We start from the raw sequence: 22,662 nt of genomic DNA on the forward strand, positions 1-22,662 counted from the left end.
AAGAGCATCTAGCTTTCCCATAGCTTACTCATCATGTAACACTTTACTAAATTGTTAAGTAATGTGGCTGCATTTCATAAAAGCAACAATTTATAGGGTTTGAAAATTTGTCCTTATTATTTTTTTTCACTGACAGCAGATGTGATGAGGAGATTTATACCTTTTGCCTATCCAGGAAAAACAGGTAAATTAATATACCTATGTTTGGTAAAGAGTGTTAGAACTACAACTTTCTTGGTTAAAATAAAAAAAAACTAGTGTATTAAAAAATAGACTTAATTAGGACAACGAAATAACAACTTGAAGATTTTTCACCGTCTTTGGAAAGACTTCAAAATTGTCAAGACATTTCATTACAAAACTTTTTAAAGAAATAGCCTGCTTTTCTTTCCAAAGCATGAAATTGATTAATTTTAAGCTAACTGGGTAACGTTTACAGGGAGAAAGACTCAAATCAAATGAATGCTTTTGAAGTTATTAAAAAATAATCATATATTCTTTCATATTTATGTTTTATTTTTTATTTTTGCTTCTCATCAGTGTGAGACTGTGAAATTTCCTTCCATTTATTTCCAGATTTAAAAAAAATGATGTGAATGCAGTGATACTAAAATATGCCAGAGGAATACCTCTGATGTCCAGGTGCTTCTGCTTAGCCATACTGGAGACTGTCATTAAAAAAAAAAAAAAAAAAAAAAAAAAAAAAAAAAAAAAAAGTGGTGAAAAAATGGGCTTTGCCTGAAAAAAAAAAAAAACTGTTGATATTTGCTAATCTTGCCTTTTCTGAAAATGATGACAATCAAAATAATTTAGAAATGTTGTGATAGTGTCTTTTATTTATATATATATATATGTATATATGCATGTCAGTGTGATTAGTGCGCTTGTTCTTGCCCACGGATTCCCTGCCTGGATTGCAGTTTTCTGGCTACTTCACAATCTCACCTTTTCCCAAGCCACTGCTACACATAGGAGGAAACTTTGTAGTATGAAAAGGGAGATCCAGTTTGTACAGGAATCTCATCAACAGCCACCAGCACCACCACCAGTAAATGTCTGACCAGCTTTAATTGTCATTCCACCTACCCAAGACTGCTCCTCAGGTTCCTCCAAGTGAACTCCCTGAAAGCTTTTTGGTAGGTTCATTTCCTTGTCTGCTTACTCTCATGCACTGGCATTAAGAGCAGACATAGAACAAATTTAATACAGATTGTCGACCACTTTGGTGAGTAAACCTCTGGCTGGAACAAATCACTGCCTCTCCGCTGGAGCCCAGCTAAGGGGTGCTGTACACTTAGACATAACCTGACACACAGAGGGAAATTCCAGCAGAAACCCTTAGCACCAAGTAGTGTGTCATGATGTAAATGGATGCTTTCAGTAAGGATTATGGGAGCAGCAGCTCTGCCAGCTTAATGGGATAATTTAAAGCGATACATAGCCAATTTTCACTACCATGTAGTAACAGAGCAGAAAAGTAGCTAAAGTAACATATACATCATTGATTTTTATCCTTCTCAGGCAGTCTTCCTTAGTGCTTTTATGAAACATTCAATTGTTGTGGCATGGAGTATAACAGAAAGGCATAGTTTTATACTTTCTTACTGGGATGTTAATATCTATGTCACTATTTGCATGAAAACTGGTGTACTAAGCCAAAATTCCAAGATTTTTAAAACATATAACCATTCTTTTACTGATACCATCTGTCAGCTTAATCTTCACCTCCCACAACTCAAGGAAGAGGATACCTTCAGGGAAAGGAAAAGGAAAAAGTACTCATGAAAGTTCAGTAAATTGAGTTTAGAACACGCCGTTAAAATCCCATTTGATTAGATAGGACTTTTTAGTTATTAATTGTCAAAGTTGGAAAATAATTAAGAATTACTCTAAGGCTACTGCCACTCATCCTCCCTGAAGCATCTTTAGGGCTCACTGGCGAAGACAACGGAAAGCAGAACACATGCACAGCCCATAGAGAAACCAGCCTGGCTGAGAAGTTATGGGGGCTGCCTTTGGGAGTGCCTTGTTAGGTTAGATCCCCCCATTAACGGTGAAAGGCTGTGTAGCCTCTGCTCTCTAATGAAGAACAGCGAAAGAGTCAGAATAACATATGCAGTGGGCATGATTCCTCTTGAGCTTCTCATTTTTGCCATCACCCTGTAGATACATAACCTACGTACTGGTACTGCTTGGGATGATCTGCCACCTGGTACCCATCATTCCAAGAATACACATCCTTCTCCAGTGTATCATCAAATATCCTCTAAGCAAGCAAAATCATCAGGAAAAATGGAGAGCGCATCACCTGCTGCAGTTTATTCTGAAATTAGAACATATGTGCAAAGCAAGCACATCTCTTCTCCAAGATTATCTCAGACCTCCGCAATAGTGCAGGGGGCTACATGCCAATTCTTCCTTAACAAAATAAGAGGGTGTGCTTTCAAATATCTCCAGCTGTTTGCAAATCCTTTGACATGCAGCTATTTTACTAGATTGCCCTAAAGAAATTCAAAAGCTATTGTTCTCTCAAAGCCTCGCTATTGTTCTAATTTCAAAGACAAACAAATGCATCAGCTCTTTCATGTTTGTTTTTGTACAACAGCTGTGCTTTCCAGGCTTGCACTGAGGTGCTCCGCCTCTACAAACAGGTAGCTGGAGGTAATCCCGGCCCAGGGGACAGCTCAGGCAAGACCCGGCTCTATCTCCATTGGCAAGTATCGCGCTGCAATAGGAGTGAATCTGCAGAGGGGTGCTGATAGCTACGTGCTGCACATTTGGGGTTTACTTTGGATTAACTCTAGGCTGATCCTGTAGATTAAAGGCCCCTTAGCGACTGCGGAGCACTGTGTGCTCTTGGTGCGCGTCCCCCAGTCCGGGCTCATTCGAAAGGCAGCCTGTGCACCTGCAAGCGAAGCAGGGTACAGCAAGTGGAGAAGCTAGCAAGAATTGCTTCCAAAGTGCCCATAGGTGCATGCAACCTAAATAAACATATTTTATTTCTTAGATTGAAAACAGTGTGAGCTTTGGAAACACGCCGTTTAAAGGGCATATTTTAAATGAAAAGTTATTTCAAACAAACGGAAAAGTCAAACTGTTTCAATGTTAAAGTGCTTCAATTTTTTTGCTTTTTTTTCCTAGTGAAAGTCTGCAGTTTTCACTAGGGGAAGCCTTTTATACTGCTTTAAATAGCCAGCCAGAGGAAAAAGAGCAAGTAAAACAAGTATCTACTAATAGCTACTGCACTGTCCTGCTAACTAACTGGTGATGATGTGCCTTAGTACTGCAAATATAGGCCACAAACAACCCTGCAAAAATAAAGAAGCAAGGAGCCCTTGGCATGCAGGCAGAGGGTGCTAGTTGCCAAAGCCTCCAAGCCAGCAGGGAGGGAGCATTTCTTTCAGTTTTGCCACGGTGGGGAGGATAGGAAAGTAATTTGAAGAAGAGAAGGGGAAGGAAAACTGTAATTTTCATATGGAAAATTTTTATTTTGGCAAAGAAAACAAAAATGATTCCAACAAAAATCTCTTCCAGCAGCTATAATCCATGAGCAGCGGCCAATGCCTGTGACCTTCTCCAGCTCTTAACCAGGCAGACTGCGCTCAGAGCGTAACAGAAGTTCAGTACCAGACAACCTTGGCTGTTTTTCACTCTATTACCCAAACTTAAAATAAGCATGTGCTTAACTGGACAGGGTTGAGCAGTTAAAATAAGGAGCAACACTGTTAGGTTCTTACTTGCTAAGCTGTTTCCCTTAAAGTGGCCATTTTTGCTGCAAGAGCCACAAGATCTTTTTCCAACTCTCCCTACTCCCTTCCCACCTCTAGTTTTAATTTTCTGAATTACTTGGTTTATGTTTGCTTATCCATAATCCCAGAGTGACTTAAAGTGGTCCTGCTGAGCAAGTAAAGTTTCCCAGAATTAGAGTGCTCAGATTACTCTTCCGGTAATCTAATGGTAATAGGAAAAGGTATTCCATAACTGTTCCTGGCTTCGAGGCCTTTAAAAAAATTGGGATTCCTCTTTTGCTCTCCCTTTTCTCTTTCTTCCTCCCCATCTTTTCAATCAATAAATAATTGTCAGATTAAAAGAGGGAGGAGAGTTCTTTATGCATTCCCTTGTAAGTAGTTTCAAAGCTCAAGTAGTTTATCCTACTTCTATTTATTAATACAAGGCAGAGTCTAAAGTACACACAGACACAACACTTCATTCATTTAGCAGTGGCAGGTTAACAAGACTTTCTAAACAAAGAATATTAAACACTGTTCAATCAGTGTCATCCTTCACGTCTTTGTTGGGTCCATTATCTGGAATCTGAATGAGAAATTAAACTCTTGCATCAGATAATAGTCAGTCATTCCGATGTGAAAGAATTTCCTAATTTATTCTCCAAGGTGAAATGCTGCTCTGCACAGAGGACCAGCATAAGACAGACACACCACTTAAGAAGTCTGACGCAAGTCTATTCAAGTCTTAAACAACACGAAAGGCCCCGTGCTGCTCCTTTGCAAAGAGATGCTTTTCACTGGAAGACATCACATCACCTCCCTTCCAGAGAAGTTAATTGTGGTTATACCAAAGGCCAAATTAATTTCATCATCAGCTTACAAATCAAAGTTGGGTCAATAAGGACTATCATACCACTTGAAATAATAAAATCCCTTATAAGGTGAGGAATTATTTGCCCTCCCGCTAAAGTACTGCTCTTGGGAAATGAAATGGAGAAGGGCAGGGAATGGCAACCCCATCTATTTCATACGTGCTTAATGCCCTCCTACATATATATAAGCCTTAAAGCCAGAGCTGTCCAGCTTTTTCGCCTGTTGAAAAGGTGATTTGAAACTTCTGTTGTGAACATGCTGCTCTTCATTCTGTGTGTCGTTGTCTTATTTCTCTGTAAGACCTCCTAACCTGGGCTTTAACTCAGGACATGGCAAGTAACTTGGCACTTATTTATTGAAACATGTGCATAAGCCTTAAAACCATCAGACAGTTCCAGCACAAACATCTGTCATTTCAAAAGATAACACCCTGTCAAAATGCCCCTGAGCAGAAGTTCTTCCTGTAGTCTGGAACAGGAGCAGTAGCAGAGCTGTGGTAGTTAGACAGCAAGTATTTCTGGAAAGATGACAGCTGGGTTGTCACGGCATTAATGCTGAATTAGGCAATGTTTTTGTGTTACAGAAATGTAATAAGCAATTATTCCTACATTATCATATGTAGGGCTGCCAAACATCTGCCCGAGAGGTAAGATAAAGGATTTGAGGTCTGTACCACTTCTATTGAAGTTAGTGGGTTTCCATTAAATGTAACTGATGCTAGGTCTATTTTCACATGTGTCATATGAGGAAGTATCAGCTTGAACATTTGTCATGGAAAAAAGATATCAACCAGCAACATCTCCAAGGCAAAATTTTCCCCAGTATGAGAAAAGCTGGCAAACTAGTTACTGTAACTGCTGCTGCTGAGAACGTAGCTTCCTTATCAGTAGATTTAGCAGGCAGAGTAAAATCATATTTACTTAATCTTCAATGTTGGAAGTCTTCAACAAATTTCATTGTATTTCACATATGTCATTTTTATGCACTGCTAATAATAATAATAATAAACCCTGCAGTCTCCAAAGAAACTAAGTAATCTCTGGGTAGTATTTATATTTAGATCTGTTCTCTCCTTGAATCAGGAAATAAAAGAACTCAAGTAAGGGAGAAAGATACCACTATACTGAATAGCTTCTTTGTCAAGAAAAAAACATGTTAGCCTAAATTTGTCTCTTGGAAAAGAGATAACTGAAGCTGATATGATACAGATCTGTACAATCATAAATGAAGATGTTAGTAGGGAAAATTGTTCATTGTTTCTCATAATACAAGAACCAGGGGACAACAAATGGCCTGATTAGGTAATAAGTTCAAAACAGTCAGGAGATATTTCTCCAAGATCTCGTTAAACTGTGGCACTCATGGCTATCAGCCAGGAATATATGTGAGGTCAAAAGGCCAGCAGACAAACTGATGGGAGAAGAAAAAAAATCTATCAAGGACTTAAAAGATATATAATCTCTGCCTCAATCTCCAAGTCTTATATATTTCCCTAGGTGTGCACTGTTGGTCACTGCTGGAGAGTGGCTGCTGGTTTCAACCAGACCTGGTACAGCACATCTCATGTTCTAAATTACAAGGCTAGGAACCGAACTCACTTAAATTGTCAGGAACCAAACTAAAGTCAATGGAGCTACGCAGATTTATTCTGTGAACTGGACTCTATCATTTTAACCAACTATTGTAGAAGAGGAAATGCCTTAGGAGAGAAAAAAAGAAAGGAAAAAGGCTCTTCAAAAGTCTTTATTACCTTAAAGTATCAACATTACAAATTCCATTTGAAATACTTCTGTGGCTTTCTAAAGATTAAGATTCAGCAACAGTCTTGCCTCCTGGTAAAGCTGAGATAAGAGGGAAGTTCACCAAACATGACTGGTAAACCAAGGCAGGGGGTTCGTTTCAATCAGATTCCCTCTCTGAAAGCATATTGTTGAAATGAATATCTCATTGCTCTGGTTTCTTAGATTTCAGCTCAGATCAGTCAGTAACTCAGATGGACAGAACACAAAAATAGTGACTTAGGTCAATAGGAAATAAACTCACGGACTAGGCATATTAAGAAAGACTGGCGTGCTTCACCTTCCGTTTGGAAATGATACAACATGAAACTGACTGTTCCCTGCAAAGCTGCAGTTCTTTGAGTGCAATAACACCTAATCCGAGACATTGCTTAAACTAACCACTGAACAGAAGGCAACTGAGGCCACCTGAAATTAAACTATGTGCCACTAACATGCAAATATTAGGTAAACATTTAGATCAGTCACTAAAATCACTACATATTGTTTCCGATGTAAAACAGGGTCTGCTGCCTCTGCTTTATTATGGGAAGACCAAAACAGCGAGAGTGTGTTGCAAGGCCACTTTTCCAATTTCAGACGGAAATCTTTTGCATAGGCAGCTGGATAACTGCATGGTCCTGGTCACAGATTCCGGTTGCCTCCTTGCCAAGACACCTTTTCTCCAGCTGGCCTGCAGCTTTATCTTTCCACTGGGACTCTGCTGTGACTGCTCGTGCTAGCCTCCTCCTGACTGTCAAGGATGTTGCACTGGACGCACAAGTGTACTTGTAATGAACCCTGTTATAATTGCATCATCTGTAACAAGGTAGCTAAATAACATGCGTATCTTCTTATAATCAGTTTTGATTAAATATTACTTGTCTCACAGATATTAATGTTTTCTGGAGGGTGCATTCATTGTTAAAAAAATAAACTAGCAGCACACCTAAATCTTATTCACAGCATCTATTCAAGCACAAATAGCTATTTTACAATTGTTGCCACTATTAGAAAAGACAACAAAGGGCTACAGTATTATCTGAGCTTCTGGAGTAATTTCCTGTCTCACGTTAGGCTTGTCTTACCTTTCCCTTTATTGTCCAGGGAAGTATTATTTGTAAAACATTCCACAGTGTTCTAAATAGTTCTCCAGTTCCTTTCTCAGATCAGTTAAGAAGAAAATTACCTTTTTTTAGACAAATGCTGTTCCTTTCCTACCTCAGATTCTTAGTTTTAGATGTAGTGGAGGAAAAAGGTCTCCCTGCAAAGTCCTCCAGGGAGTCCCTGCCACATTTAGTCTTTGTGTAGCATTCTGTTTCTGGGGGTTTCTTCTGAATAACACCAGTTCTGTCTATTTTAATTGGTCCCTCTCTTATACATGTGCGATTTAAGAGAAGTAATTGAAACTATGGTATGTTGCTGGTTTGAACAGACAAGTATCTGGCGACGGACTTTCTGCTTATGAACTGCACAAGTCTGATCCAAAGCCTGGAGAAATCAGAGAATTCGCTTGCTGAGCGAATGGCCCATGTCCATGGCCCATCATAGCGCTAGAAATAGCTTTTTACCTCTTCAGTCGGAGTAGCTTTTGCCCTAATTCACACCTCTGGTCCTACCGATCAGTAAAGTAACACCCAGGTTACTCTAAATTAGACTGGCAGTCAAGGCCAAACACAACAGTAAGGCACAAAAAAATTACAAAGGTCTTCTGCCCGTGTTTATAGAAATGGATATATTTCATGAAAAACTATGTCTGCATCTGGAAATGCAGCTCTGAGCCATCACTCATTAAGCATCTAGACTCCCTTCTACAAAGGGGAGAGTCTGGGAGCCCTGGGAAAGGCTTTGAAGAGCTTTTGGCCGTGAGGCAGCGCCTTGCTTGAGGTGCTCCATCACAGTTTCCTAAAGCCTGTGGGAAGCCTTGCCCGCAGCTCTCCTGGCCAAGGCCAGAGCTGGCCGAGCTTCCACTCTGTGGCCTCTCCGGCTTCAGCAGCCCAGGAACTAGCAAACCCCAAAGGACTGGAAGACTGAGAAAGGTCAAGAGAGAGAGTTTGTTTGTTTGTTTGTTTTGCCTCACGGGTTTGCCCTGGAGTTGAGAACCTCGAAGCCACATGCATGAACTTGACAGACTTGCCAGGTCTCCAGGGGCTAACGGGGGCATCTCGGGTATGCAGGGCTACGAAATCACTGAAAATTTCTTTCAAAGTCTGTCTGCACCGCTAGGGATTTGAGAGAGCTTAGTTCACCTTAAAAAACATGTTTTGGTCCTTCCATACCATAACAGCACAGAAGTCAGTTCTACTACCAATATTCTAATCAAGGGCCTTTTCGTAAAACTCCAGTTTCTGGGTAGAACAATTTTGAACATGGCACATTACCACAGAATTCAATTTCCTAGACATTGCTGGTGTTGAGTTACTCTTGCTTCTAATAGTGTGTGCTTACACTCTCTCATTGCATTTCGCTTGACAGAGAGACATTTAGAACCTGAAAGCTGATATTTTTTTAGCCTAATAATTGCATGTTAGGCTCCTGCAAGTCTCTTCCATGGATTTATGCTTTAATTTCATTCTCAAAGTCTCAGTCTTATTAAGACAGAGTGATCTTGGGATATTACAAAGTCAATTACATGATGATTTTACTATTCCCGTTTTTTTCAGAACATTACAAATTATCATTTTGTTATTATGGTCTATGGTGGAAACCTATTCATGGCGTTAGCAATAAAACAGGTGCTTGTCATTTTGAAGATTCCAGTAAAGGTATTTTAATGTATTACTCAGCAGCATGAGCTAAGTGTTCTCTAATAATCTATATAAGATGTTAAAGAAGATTTTTCTGCTCAATTATAAAAATAGACGAGGGAAATTATCACACAGTTTCAAGACTGGATGCTGTTTTCATGTCTAATCATACAGCAGTTAGTCTCTGGCTATTTCTCTAGTGGTAATGGGATGTGACCCCAGTAGCTGGTTCTTTTCAGAGCCAGCGCTCCTGGCAATATCCGTGCTGAACAACATTGACTGATAGGTTACAGTAGTATCAGTCTCTTAAGAAGTTCTTCACACTTGGGAACTGCACCATCATCGAAACCAGTCATAAATAAATAGGTTGTATCTTTCTTATTTTGCAACCAATGCTACTAAATAATTGAGCAGTGTGACAACATACCCTATAAATATCTTTAAGTAAATGTAGTTGACTAGATGCATTTTCTGCCTAAGGAAGAGGATTTTGGATTTAGGTTGAAATATTACTATATTACTTAAAAAAGTAGAAAGCCCAAACATTATAGCTGTGCACCTGAAGTGATGGGATACTTGAGAATATGATTGGTAAACAGTTACTTAGATTAATGAGCAGGATGTCTGCAGTCCTCTAAAGAACATCAGAGATCATACCTGAGATAGATCATAGCAGAGACCATACCAGAGATCACCTGAGATATTGCACAGTGAGGATATTCAGACCAGAAGACTAAGAAATAGAAAGCACAGAAGGTTGCCAATAAATGAAGCTTGATGCCATGCTCAGTGTAGTCATAAATGATTTAAAAATTATTAAAAGTGAGTGGGAGAAGCATGACTAGAGATAGAATCAACAGGAATGTACACAGTAAAGTGAATGAGGAATTGATTAAATGTGTATAAAGGGGGGCTGTGAACAGCACTTAGACCTCGCCGTATGCTGCCAGGTTATCAATACACAGTGTTACACTTCTTATTCACTGTTCTGCCTGAGTAAAGGAATCTGTAGGGCAAATCCAGGCCCGAATCAAGCCTGTGCTTAGAGGTTACTGAGTCAGTGTGCCTGGCTGGTGTGGGAGGCAGACGTTGCCGCCCTGACGTCGATACTGGGTGATGGAAATGACGGGCTGTGGGTCAGAGCCACCGAAGAGCCAGCAGCACCTGGTGAGCAAAGCAGCCGGTGGAAGGAAGCAGCAGTCAGACCAGAGCGAAAAAGAAATCTGATATTCAGATCTTCAGAAACTTTCAGAGGTCAATTAATGGCATACCAGCTTGATATGAGGTACTGCCTCTGTTTACCAGTGCTCCCCATATACCTGCTACCTGCCCATATGTTAAAACCAAGCCCTATACTGGATGGTGTTGGTCCGCACAGACTGCACTTGGTCCCTCCCAGCAGAAACACGTGCCAGGACTGCACGCCACTTTCTGTGTTACCCAACGATCAGTATCACGCCTGAGGATCGGTTGCCACTAATAAATTTTCTGCTTTTGAAGGAGCCCAAAGCAGTGTGTGCGTGTGTGTGGTCTCTGCTAGCCGCTAGCAGCCTGATAGCATTTCAGGTGTCTGGTCCTTTGTAACCAAGATTTGTCCGAGGAACTGTGGAAGGGCAGGAGGATGTAGCATGGTCAAGGACTGTAGGTGGGAGGCATGTGCGTGTTTGGGGCGAGGGCACACACCTTGCAGACTTCTCTGGATTTTACATGTAGCAGTAGCTGTCCATAATTTTGGGACATTGGTCTTGGAGGATGATGGAATCCTTGCCTCCTACCTCAGTTCAGGCCTAGGTAGATGGCCTTTCCAGTCACTGATATCTTGAGAGGTAGTAGCTATTAATTTGAATTAGCTACCACCACAATAGCATGCAGTCTTGATATGAAAAGCTGTCAGGGAAGGTAAATGTTCAGGCTTTATAACGTTGACAGTGCCTCTCTAGGTAGCAACTGCTTTTGATGGAAGGTCCCTGAACTGCTTAAGATGTGTCTGAAATATAAAGAACGTGGTTGTTTTCTTTTCCTCCTAGCACTAGCTTGAGTGTTCGGTCACGTCAAAGTCGCAGTGTATTTGCTAATGACCAGTGCTAGCTGTGATGCTGAGCCTTGGCGGATGAAATGGGACAGGAGGATTAGGTCTAAATTGGCATATCCTCTAGGCGTTGGGAAGGAAAAGGCAAACAGAAAATCCAGGGCAGTGGCAATGCTAATTTCCTGCACTCGTTTGTCAGTGGTTGTCACTCAAAAAAACCACAAAACTAATACCAAAAAGACTATATCCACAGTGAAAGGATAATCCAGTCCTGATGCTTGTGCAACTACTAATACGAATCTGCATGTCCAGTCAGACTTCAGACCATTAATGGCACTGCTGGGCTGTGTGTCCAAATCTTAGGTTATTTTCCTTAATCATCCACTGATTTGTTTCCTCCAACAGCTTGTCAAATGATACAGTGGCAAGTTTTGGATAATTAAATTAATTCCCAGTATTTCTCCATTCCACTATGTTCCAAGAGGCAAACCACTTTTAATCAACACATTTTCAAGGAAATTGTAATTTTCTTTGTGTTAGGAGCAATGCAATATTAAGCACATACATACCTCAACTCTTGAGTTATGACTGCATCTTTGATGTTACTGATCAAATATTCATTTTCTTGATTATTCGAATAATTAGACGCTTTTCAATTCCTTTGAAAAGCTCAGAAAAAAAGGTAAATCCCTTGAAGGGGTGTTCAATATTTAGTTTACTGTCAGCAGAAGAGTCATTAGGCAGGTGGATAGTCTGACAAGAAAAAAAAAATTGTGTTTGTTGCAGAGGGTCTCAAATTTTCAAAGTGAATGCTTGGAAACTTTCACTGCATTGTAGCTACTTCTTGCTCAAATACTGAAGGCCAGATCCTCACTTGGTGGAACTTAACATAGTTCCAGTGACTTTAATGGAACCAGAGCCAGCACAAAGCAGGGGAATTGTGGCCTTAGATGAAATTCATTACACAGCTGAAGGCCTAGTCAAGCATCCATTCTGATTTGACTTAAAAGCTATTTAAATATAATGCTGTAAGGTATTCTGAAGTTCACCCTTGCAGAGGAGGTAACAAATATGCATTAAAAAATAGACTTAAAGATCATGTATGATTAAAACTAGCTATGTAAATACCTCGGTTTCTTTGAAAACAACAAACACTGGCACTGATGAAATCCCATCATTTTTAAGATTATAATTTAGCAATGACTTGAAAAGTAACATGTTTAGATCTTTATTACACTTAATTGTTTCAAGCTTTCAGAATATTGTGTGGATGTCATGGAGCATTAGAATAAAATCAGTTCAAAGCTCATGCATAATGTGCTGGAAATTTTTTGTTTGTTATAATTCTTAGCCTTTCATATTAATTGTAATCAGCAGAGAATGCAGGCTCTCGATGTCTTGCTAATGATAAATATAAATATAGCAACAGTATTTTCATTCTATTTATTTATTTATTTCACACTGGATGTACTCTATGCAAAGTATATTTCTAAAAAAAAGAATGATGGGAGCTAGTCAGTGCCTGTGCACTACACAAATGGATGTGTTCAGAAGGTATGTTGTATGGAAGGATAACGCATAAAAATGTTTCTGTCACTTTACCATATGGATTTTTGTTATGGCTCCATGCTTCAGACACTTACATAAGCATGCTGAAATATATTCTAAAAAAAAGAGGTATAAATGGCTTGATTTAAACAAAAATCCCTTGTTTTATAGAGTCAGTCATGGCAAGTATTATCTATAGAAAGGTCAGTCTGAGCTCTTTAAAATAAAATACTGCTATACGTATACAGAAGTGTAGGTTAAATTTTAATGTATATAGGTACACAACATGAGTTTAGACAAGAAACAGCGGCACAGATGAAGCAAAGACAATGATCTATCCAGAGTTTTCTACACCTATTCTTTGGGGACACATATATCCATTACAGCTAAATCATGGAAGGTAGAATAGTGACAAATGGGACATAAACGTATTTGCATGGTGTTTCAGACTCTATCAAAGGCCATAAAGGCCTGGAATCTCATCTTACCTCTTTCTACAACGCTATTCCTAAAGGACCCACAGGTTACAACGCTGCAGATAATATTTGGTGAGGGAGAGGGACAAGAAGCCCTCAGGGATCTGTGAGCAGAAGGTGCCCACACTCCCAGCCAAGGAGCGTCTTCCAAGAGCCGAAGGTCGGTGGGCCAGGCCGAACCGTCCACTATTACTGCCACAATCATTCCTCCGCTACAGAAGCTGGAATCGTCAAACCAGGAATACCTCAAGAAACCTGCTTAGCAATTACAGAGCGCTCAGGACATTGTCTCATCGTCTGAAACTATTCCACAGCAATACAGCACAGTAAGAAGAGTTAAAAATACAACCTCATTTTTTTTCTTTTTAACTTAAGTGTTTGCATTACTTTTACGAACATCTAAATAGTTAAATAACTGCTGAAGAAAAATTTATGCTTATCCACATTCAACCACTACCTTTTCAAGAGGCTTTTCTTTTTTTCGATAGTGAATCAGAAATAAAAAGATTGCAGTTGTAACAAAGAAGTCAAGGAGAAAGAGGACAACTGGGAGCATTAAAAGCAGGCAAATGTTTTTACTTTCATTTTGTTTTTGCTACCCTTCAAACTAAGACATGACCTCAATATATTCTTTCCTTCAACAATGATTTTCCATTTATACTGAAAGAATTCAGGGTTTCTATCAAGCTCGAACAAAATGCTAAAATAATTCTTTAAGCAATATATAAAAAAAATCATTATCTTGTGAAGGCCAAACAAGTTTGAGTGCCAGCAAAATAATACACTGGATCTCTCTGATGGTCATCATCATTGCTGACTAGCATGGATTTTGCATAAATGGTACTTATGGTACAATACTTCTTGTATTTTGCCATCAAAATACAAGTGACTGGCTGGCATTCAGTCTGATTAAACAGGGCCCTGCATTGAAAGCACTGCATGGGTTTATTGAGACTGAGAAGGCATTAGGTCAAAGGACCACATTATGGAAGTGCTCACTTGCCACAAGACTCCACCATTGACTCTGTTATAACAAACACAGAGCCATATGGTGACAGTTGGTGTCAATCCATATCACCTGATGTGAGGAGCAGCAGCCATGACGCCAGATGAGCGTCTGCTCCAGAAGCTCATAGTTCCTTTGCAAATAGTTCATCAGCAGGAAAGGTGACAGACTATTGAGCAGATCTGGTACACAGTCTCCCATTCTTTGAGTAGGGTCTGCTCAGGATGTAGAAGCAGTGTTTGCTGATTGCTTCCATAGCAAACTACAGAAAGTTGGTTTTTTGGGGTTTTTTGCTTTTTTAATAGGGCCTGTGGACATCCTACCACCTGGCTAGGCCAAAGAAGAAGGAGGGGAGGCCCAATGTCTCTGACACCTTAAAGAACTGGAGCACAGAACATTTATCCTCTCTACCAATCGACACACGCTCTGCATTTCTGCAGAAAGTATTGTCAATGCGTCAGACAATCGAGTAACATATCTAATACTGAAAGAACCTTTCTGAATCTTTTTTTTTTTTTTTTTTTTTTTTTTTTGGATCATCTCCGGATGGAGGGACTTTGAAATGTATTTAATGGCTATACTTTTCTCTTCCTTGTGTAGCCCTTTGTTACTGCAACATTTCACACAGAAGCCTACAATACTGAATACGAGCATGAAATAGAGCCACAGAAAAATGCTGCTTGAGAGCAGCCAATTAAACATGTAGCACTTTTCCATGGAGAGAAGTGGGTAAGTAAAATCCTAAGCGGAAATGCTACAACATATTTTTGTATTGTTTGATTTAACTAAACGCAACCTTCATAGTTTCCTAAGTGAGTGTTCAGAAAGCTGGTGCACAGTGCTAGAACAGACTTTGTCCTAGAGAAACTGCTGAGCACAGCTTTTGTATTGCTGTATTAATGCAGTTTATTTACTGTGAAATGTTCACATTATTGAATCCCACTTTTCTACCAGCTGGACATACTATGAAAAGCAAACCATTCAGCTTAAATAAAACAATACCATTGTGTTGGTAGGTCAGAAGGTAGCCTATTTTATATAATGAAAATGCAAATATGAACACAAGGGTTATTTCATGGATAAATGAAATTTACAGAAAGGTGGTACAATGTTTTTCTCTGCTTTTGCTCATATAATCATTACGTCATATACCAATCCAACCTCAGTTTGCCATATACCATACCTTTTATTGCACTGCTTTTATGAAAGAATGGAATTTCAAAAACTCTTATGAATGTTTCTTTTCTGATCTAGTACTTTGGTCACCAGAGATTATGGCATCAGATTACCAAAGGTCTCTGACAGGTGTTTCACAGACACATGCTCTTTGTTGAAGATTACTTGAGAAAATAGCTGTTTTCCTGCGGTTCTCTTTTTCACGTTGACGAGTATTTTCAGAACAGAATACTTCGTAGGCAGCTCTCAGCACTCCAAACAAGTAGCTGATGACTATGCTACTTACACAGTGAGTCCTCTGTCTCTTTCTGCACTCATTTCAAGATTCCGGAATGATATTAATTAGCATTAAGAATGAATATATAACCATGAAAACTTGACCTTTCAGTAAACATTTTTGTTGACATGATTTTTCTTTTTAATGTTCAAAAAGATTGGTCAACAGTCTTTTTTCTTCCTTTTTCTCTGCACACAATAAAACATGCAACTGACTGAAGGTTAGGGGGAGATGAGGGAGTGCACAACGGATCGGCCTGAGGGAGCACTAGATTGGGAGGACTGCAAAGTCGAAGGTTGGTCGATGGGGCACATAATATTGGGGGGAAGGAGCTGAGGGCTCTGAGCTGGGCAGATTTTTAGACCAGGAAGCAGTACTGATTCTGTGTGCTTGATGGTTATCATAGTAATCACACTTTAATAATTCGAATATGAATGCTGGCTTGGAAAAAATGAAACCATGCACATAACCTTGTCTCCTTCCCTTCCTGCCATCCTTGAGTTTGTAGCTTTCAGAAGTGTGGTAGACCAGCTTGAACAAGCTGCTGCATTTCTCGGCAGCTGCGTAGTCTTGTCTTACCTAAGACAATTGAATCTGTGAAGCTTTTGAGGATCACCTTCCACATTAAATCTGTTCTCTTCAGGAAATAAATTCTCTCTTCAGCTCGGCTTTTGCTGTATAAGTATACAAATCAAGATGTTTTTCTGATTGAAAAGGCACACAGAGATTGCTTCAGGCTATTAATACTGTGCTTGTGTGGAATAGAGATAACCAAGATTTTACTCTGCAGAGCTCAAAAGGGATAACGCACACTCTCAAGGAGTGCCGTTTTTCCAACACAGCATACCCTCTTTGCCCCCTAAGCATGTAAATAACGCTTTATTTAGAATCCTAGTGAAATTTGCATGAATTTCTGCTAAATGATGTAAAGTCAGGATTCAGTTGCTGCATTAAGGCCACAATACTTATAATTAGCTTACAAATTATAATTAGCTGACAAACTACACTAAAACAGTCTCAAAGATCTTGATCAGGATTAGATATGGATTAGGCAAAAGACTGTAGTTTCAGTCCAAAATTAATACTGAAATTGAAGGGGAGAGTCCAGACTAGCTTTTAACTTTATGCTCCCATCCTGAATAGCTTTGAATCTGAATTTCATTTTATCGTTCAGCACTCAAGAACTGGGGTAAAACAGTCTGTGCTGACTTTTGTGCTGCTGAGCACAGCCTGAAGCAGCTCAGCATCCCCTTGGCCCAAGAGCAGTTGTACACTCCAGAATGGATCATACCTGTAAGAGTATTATTTCTATATTCTGTTTCTTCTCTAGGATGTTCTATAAAGGTATTTCTATAATTCAGTGTGCTAGAACCACAGTGTTAGAAGACGCATTGCCTTTCATGCTTGTTAAATAAGCCTCTCCCAAGTCGGAGGTAAGAAGGTCACTATCTCCAGGAGGTAAGGGGAGGAGATAGTCCTGTCGCATGGGTCATTTTTGGTTGTCTGTCTGGAATTTTCCTGACAAAGCCAGTTCTCCACAGAACAAGGGAAACCCCAGAGACAGCCTCTGCAGCACTCTCCACTGCCGCTGAGCTCCTTTCAGTATTTCAGGCAGCAACTCTGATTCAGAATGAAAACGGACAAAGGAAAATGCGGAGTAAGGTTTTTGTGATGGGAGGGGAGGAGAAGAGCTCTACATGAGATTTACTGGGTTATGGGATAGCCTTCTGGTGGAAAGTTGTGGCAAATTAGCCAGAATATAGTACTCAAATATATGGCAGGAAGCAATTCCGCAGAGTTATGGCAGTAAGCAAAGTGGTCCACAGGTCTTTTTCATCTGACAGTTTGGGAATGAGTCTGTGATGGGTTTCTTTCCAAGCACAGGCTGTAGCTGGTAAGCAAGGAGGGAGAAAAAAGTCAATATTTGTTTTTTTAAAATGTTCTCTGTATTTTGTACCTTAGCCACTAGGTCATCCTTCTTGTGTGCGTTATTACATAAGCCGAGGTGCCTACTTACCCCATAGTGTTCTGGAAACAACTGCAACTGGAAGATAAAAGCAGCAGCAGCTTGGAGGTGGTGGCAGGAAGCAGGGGACAATATCAAAAAGGAGGAGGGAAAGGAAGGCAGAACCAAGTAGTTCATCTCCTCACTCCCCTTGCTGGCATACAAGCAGTCAGCTCGAGAGAACATTTTTTTTCTAGCTGTGCTCAATCTGCTGCAGTTTTAAATGTCTCAAGTGATAGGGAATATTTTCTCACTACTTACCGGGAAGTTAGAACGTGTCAATTCAAACTAATAAATATCTGGTTTGACTGTGACATTTACAAGTTGCCTGCTCCTCTGTGCTCGGTGCTCAGCTTAACAACTCCCATTCGGAAGCCAGTTTCTTAATTATCTTGTCTTCCCTCCCCAAGATTTGCCAGGAAACCTTCTGATGATAGCCCGCCTAGATGTGCTACACCAGCGAGGCGTAGCTTTGACTTTGACAAGCTTTCCGGGCTACTGAAGACGGCTCGCGTGGTATGAGCAAATGATTCAGCACTTGCTTCAACACTTGTTCTTGCTGCCCCCAAAAGATTTTCCTTAAAATATGTTTCCTTGAGGGGTTATTCAAGTTTCTCATCATACATTCAATGGAAAGAAAGAATAAAAATCTTCCCCCTAACAGTTTTCTGTATTATTGAAGGCAGTTGGAGGAAAAAAGCCAGTATCTAGGACAGGCTAGAATATAAATTAACATAGAAAGGACAAAAGGAAGCTCAACACAGTGTATTGAATCCAGAATTTTTTTCATAATGAATTACTCAAAACATTCCTGCTTCTTAAACAGACCTGTGCTCTTTTCCCTTCTTCACAGATTTCCCACTGAAAAAATTTATTAGCAGTCATGAGGCAAGAGGAGAATAGATCAAAAGATCTTATTGCTATGTGATTTCACATATTTTTCTCTCTCCTTCAACGAAAAAATATGGAGAAGAAATAGATATAAATTTTAGGCTGCGGACTGATATCTTGTGTATATGAAGAAATTAATTACAATTTCTTCCAAAGTAAATCCTTATGATCTCGTCAAATTACTATATTAAAAATCAAGATAAAGATATCTTTTCATGTGAGATTCTCAAATATAGGAAATGTAAATGAAATCTCATAAAACTAGCCTGAATGAAGTCTGCATTAAACTTATTCTGTGGATGATTCTACAGACACTTTGAAATTTTTTTTCTCGTTCATATCTACCATCACCTATACTACTGCAATAATAAAACCCTCAAGCCCTCCATCTTATTTGCTGTAACCATGGCACAGAGATTAGGGAGGAAACTTTGGAACAAAAATATTCTGTGATTCTATTAAAATATTTTACTCCTGAGCAGCCAAAGGAAGAACAAACCTTACTATGTTCTTTGTCAGAATAATTGCCCAGTGGATAAGGGAAGCGGGGGGGGGGGGGGGGGGGGGGGCATCTGTTTTTACCTTCGTAGAGCTACACGGCACCCACACAAGCAATCCAAGGAAATATGTACTAGCACGAATCAACATAATATGGCTACCAAAATGGCTGAAAATATACTTTCCTAAGAGATGTTAATACTTTGTTTTCAAGCTAGGAAGGTATTTCAGGCAGAGGTCTGTCAGTATTTTCATTAACTTAAATGATGGAAGACTCTATTCCTGTAAAATTTGTGTGTACGTATCAAGGGTAACAGCATTCTTGGAGCCAGAATTAAGATTCAAAATGATCCTGGATAAATTGGAAAGATGGTCTGAATTCAACGAGATGATATTCACAGTGGACAAACGGCAATGCACCCTATAAAACGGGAGTTCTCTGGCCAGGCAGTAGTACCACAAGAGAGGACTGCTTTGCCCTGTGGAGCTGAGGGAAGAGGTTTGGCTCTTCCAGCTCCCACTCGCCTTAACACTGGTACCTCTAGCACTCCCAAGGTGACACTATGCTGGGAAGAGGAAAAGTGTCAGTGCTGTAGGTGAGAGGCCCCAATGGAGGTCCAGATGCCTCGAGAGCCCACGTCCTCACTCTTCACCAAGAATATGCATGCGGGGTGCAGTTTCTTTAATTTGAGGTAAATAGAAGCTTAAACAACCATCAGTCCAAGCATACTGAATCCTTTCTCAATACAAGGTGATGGGATTAACTCTTTTCCTGAGGCCTTTCCGATGATTCCATACAAAATTAAGGCATATGCAAGGTATAGCTGCAGGCTGCACGGCCGTATAACCTTAGATGAAAACAGTAAATGTAAACAGCCTGATCAGAGCTAATAGACATTTCTAAGGGACAATGGTCCCTGAGATGCTGAGAGTATATGACCATGTATGCTTTTATCCACACTCAACAGAAGTGTCTAAAGATGGAAGTGAGGACAGATCTCTGCTTAGGCCCTGGCCCAGAGAGACTGAAGATTGCAGAGTGTTTATTTTGTTTAGAAGGTACTTAGAAAGGCTTTTAAAAACAAGCAGCAGAAAATGCAAGATAAAAATGTAATCCTATCCTTGTTCAAGACATATTTCTGTACCACTTTTTGCTCATGAAAAACACCATGGCACTTGTACAGAGAGATGAGGATGCTACAGAGCGGAACCATCACGAATCATACATTATTTTCCGCTTCAAACGTCTAAAAATTATCTACATTACTCACCAGGTTTGACACTTGCCATAATAGTCAAACAAAGCCTATTCTTCTTTCTTTTTCAAGAATCAGTCTGCAAAACCTATTTCATTACTGCTACGGACAAGACATAAGAATTATGATAGCATCCAACCTCCTATAACGATAAACTCCACACCGTTCTCTCCAGCCATTCTTTCCCACACTTCTGACACACAGTATAGGCTCAGAGATTTAGATGCTGAATCCCATGTAATGCTGCTAACCACAATAACAAAGTAACTCTGTTGACATATTTTAAGTCATTTGCAGTCACAGTTCATAAAACTAAGCAGTCCATACTAGGTTTTAAAAGATTGTGTGGGCTAACATTACAAATTTTTCTTTCATTTTTCAAAAAATCTCTGGTTTAGATATTTAATGGTGGGATTGACTCAAGACCCAAAAGCCTGTAACCTCAATGGCAAAAATGAGAACAGTATTCATCTTTAGATCTAAGCAAAATAAAGAACATAATTCCTTCAGGAAGGAGTAGTAGTTACTTAGGATGCATTTAAGAACACAGTATTAGGCACATAGCAATTTTAGTAATGGTCATAACCAATGAGAACTAGCAGGAGGAAAAATTCAAAGGGTACAAATAGCAGATATCTCAATTTTAATCAAAAATTATGAGGTTGATTACTTAACTGCCATTAACGTGGAACTTTCCCTAGTTTTTAGTAGAATTTTTGAAAAACCTTTCCTGAGTGTCTTGGTGGTTTATACAATGACTGCTTGGGCTGAGCAAGTTCCTAGTCCCAGTTAATTAATCTTTTAAAATACACATCAGGTCTTTGTAACAGTGATTTTGCCCAGCTGCAATTCCAAGCAAGTGGCATACTGTTGGATATAAAGCAAAAAGACTGGGAAACTCTTGTCCAGAAAAAAGGAAAATGGTTAACAGAAGAGAGAAAGCTAGGGAGTAAATCCGGCTATGATCCTAGATTTTAGCCTAGGGAAATAAAATAATAGGATGTTATAGGGAAAGGTCAAGGAATGAATGACTAAATGGCAAAAGAGAGTAAAAGCATAGGATACATTCACAGCTGCCATTTGAAATACATTTCCTTGCTTTTTCTGCTGCTGAGGAAAAGGCTATACTTCAACCAGAAATTAAACTACTATCATTTATATACTTCTTGTATTGAGAGAGGCCCAAGCAGTATTTATGCTGTACATCTTGATATTTTATGCTATGTGTGTTACATCATTGCTCCAGCTCATAACTGGAGCACTGCCAGCTGCACTAAAATACGAGGTATTTGGTATACTAGCTGGGAGCCCTGTGTGGATCCTTCCTCAACCTAAGGGTTTGTGTGTTATTGAAGTGCCTGATCCTAGCATTTGGTGCAGCCTGGAGAGTGCTACTGATGCCAACTACTTCAGAGCTAGTGATGAGAACTCCTGAAATGAGTTTCTGCCTGGTTTGGATGCGGATGAAAATTTTCTACAGACTGTGTTCTAGAAATCTGTTGAAGAACTAGAAATCCGTCTCCTGAGCATTTCTTGCCTGCATTTATGCTCTTTGCTCTTCTTAGTACTTCCATTCGTTTTGCCTTACTGTTGCCTATCCGCAGTCCCAGCACTGGCTCACCTCCCATGGCTGATCCCCACGTCCAGTAATTGCACCACGCCTGTGGAGTTCCCAAATTGACCCGAAACAGGATATTTCAAAACAACTGAACGCGGTGCAGTTAGGGACATCTTTTTAGCAGTTAGAGAGATCCATTACCAGTAAGAGACTTTGTTTAGATTTTCAGCTGGTATCTCTAAGGGGTCCTGAGCTCGAGGCCTGCTAGTCATTCCACAGGGAGTGACAGACCGACCCAACCAACAACCGTTTCCAGCCAACAGAATTACCAGACCTCTGGAAATCAGCAACACAGAACATAGCATTCACCATCCTGACGCAGTGCCTCCGATCTCAAGCTCCTGTGAGGCAAGATTGTGTTTTCTGAACAGTTAATATAATGCTGAGAGCTCGTAACAGGCACCAAAGGCTCCTGCATGCTGCCCTGTCTGCATCTACACAGCCCCCCACTAACCAAAAAAGGCCATTATATGAATATCACTGAATATCTGTCTTTCCTACATGGATGACTGTGGAGTGGAAATGACTATAATAGATTATAGCTGACTATAATAGGTTTCTGCATAGCAGTATTTGTGGATGAAGTACATTTTAGAAAGCAAAGAAGGCATTTTTTAACAAAACCAATAATACTTTTGGCAAAAATAAATCCCTTTCTCTCCAAAAACAGTTTGGGGAGCAACGTTGCTGCTTCTTCTTGGAAGCCTCCCCATTTTGGTCAGGTTTCTTTCTCCTCGCAGGAGGTTTTGCGCAAGA

At 39.9% G+C, this 22,662-nt stretch overlaps 1 long non-coding RNA gene across 3 annotated transcripts in view; it reads right to left on the minus strand.

Moving 5' to 3' along the window:
• LOC135329157 (uncharacterized) overlaps nucleotides 1-22,662 on the minus strand; it is a 73,238-nt gene that overhangs the window by 33,512 nt on the left and 17,064 nt on the right. The window contains exon 3 of one of the 3 annotated variants that reach the window (XR_010390454.1): nucleotides 14,717-17,529. The exons of the other annotated variants lie outside the window; for them this stretch is intronic. This is a non-coding gene — a long non-coding RNA (uncharacterized LOC135329157). Of the gene's footprint in view, nucleotides 1-14,716; nucleotides 17,530-22,662 lie in introns of those variants that run through there. 3 annotated transcript variants of the gene reach the window in all.

Source organism: Dromaius novaehollandiae, chromosome 9 (genome assembly GCF_036370855.1).
Source record: "Dromaius novaehollandiae isolate bDroNov1 chromosome 9, bDroNov1.hap1, whole genome shotgun sequence".
Lineage (NCBI taxonomy): Eukaryota > Metazoa > Chordata > Aves > Casuariiformes > Dromaiidae > Dromaius > Dromaius novaehollandiae.